The following is a 2,045-nucleotide window of genomic DNA, read 5'->3' as shown; positions in this document are numbered from 1 at the left end:
AAGTATGCTACCTGCTTGTCTATTACCCATATTCAAAAAGATCAAACATACATATATACATACCCACTCACTTTACGATTCTCTCACATACCACCAGGGTGCAAAAGCCTAAACTAGAGAGCATGCCTCGGGGCACCTCCGACACCCTAGTTCAAACGCGTTTTCTAAATTTATGGGAGTACAGTGATTATTGCATAAATGACTAATGCAAAAATATAAATATAAACTAGTATATATTGCATACTAGTTATATACGAGTATATCAAAGTTTCTGCAAATATATGCGGTAACTCTACTATGCAAAACGATTGTTAAAAAAAAAAATTTCGTATCGTACGCGTGACTCTACAAGTTACTTTTATTCAATAACTTTAAAAAATAATAAGCGCGGTATTACGTATCGCGAAACGATGTACAATGCACACACCTAAACGCACACACCTAAACGCACACACAAGTGCAATGTACACCGTGCAATCACTAGCACAATGACAGCCGCCAATAGGAGGGGAAAAACTTAAAACTAAACCCACACTAACTGTTTCTCACCCATACGTGTAACGCCTGGGCACACGCAAAGATGAGAACGCAGAAAGTATGGGGGGGAGAAACGGGAGATTAGTATATTAGAAGCTGAAAATCCTGAACTAAAAAAACATTATTAACATATATAAACATATCAAAGCATTTTATTTGATAATATATATCAAAACATTTTATTTCATCTAAGCGGGCTAAGACTCTACAAGTCATTTAGATTTGACTTTTTAATTATGCAAGAATAGTTAAATTTAATTCTTTAATATTTAAAAATTTTAAAAGAGACAACTAAATATATATAAACAACCTCGGACGACTCCTTTCATTAAGTTGGCTGTTCTAATAAAAGAACTRGGCTTTGAGCCACCACTTAATTGCTAGAATCTATCCGTCGCGAATGAGTTTGCTTTCTTGCTCATTTATTTATAATATCGAAGTATCGATATACCGAAATAAATCGCGATTAGATAAACTAAATACGAAGCAATGCATGTAAGACATTTATTACATGCTTTTCTGGACGAAAACGAGTAAATTAATGCTCGATTTCACCACTACTAGCCACAAACAAAACACGTAATAAAAAAGAAAGTGCATTAATTAATTGCATTATTAATTAAATGAATTTAACCGATGAGACAAGAAAACCTATCCTGAACTAATATAAAATATACAATATAATATACAATTTTCATGAGTAACTCCTAGAAATGAATTACTCATGTGCTCGTCAATAATTTATTTAATTAATTACAACCAGTTACTCGTGCCGATTTGGACCTTTCATCCTCGACATGATTGAGTACCGGAGGGACTTTAAATTTTTTTATTCACTCTGTAAGAAGTTCTACGATGGCTCCAAAACACTCCTACTTCGCAGCAAGTACAGCAGTCTAACGATTGTAAAGTTCCTTGCTTTGCTATTGAAGATCCATCGAAGATCCATCGAAGAATTCATCCCACATCTTTGATAAGATAGTAAGTCCGTCGTCATATCTGTAATATAAAATAGAACAAAATGATAAGTTATATGTAATATGATCCAAAATCATATCAAACAGAAACGAATAAAATGTTAATAAAAATGAATACTTACAATGCATTCCAAAGGGATGAAGCTCAATGGCATCATGGTAATGCATCTCGCGTGAATCTAATGACGCGGTATAAACGAAAATAAGAAACTATAGATGAGTTTCTTATCGCGAAACCGAAATTAAATTATACGGCGAACAACATTGACTCTAATTCGCGCTTGATTTTAATTTGTTTTACGCCCGTTCACTGACTCTACAACTAATTCAAAGACTGCTTTGCACACAGTCTATTGAAACATACAAATTTCACACTTTATTTTAATCCCGAAACGCGTTGAATTTGAAATCTTCATTGATGCACTGACTCTAATACGCGAACAGTCTGTGCGACTGTTTAAAGATAAAAATACAACTTTACTCGAACAAACTCTAATGCAATTACACTGCATTGGTCGCAGTTAATTTAAT

This window comes from Polistes canadensis, unplaced genomic scaffold (assembly GCF_001313835.1).
Source record: "Polistes canadensis isolate GaletaPanama2010 unplaced genomic scaffold, ASM131383v1 scaffold_107, whole genome shotgun sequence".
Lineage (NCBI taxonomy): Eukaryota > Metazoa > Arthropoda > Insecta > Hymenoptera > Vespidae > Polistes > Polistes canadensis.
This window is presented reverse-complemented; position numbering follows the sequence as displayed.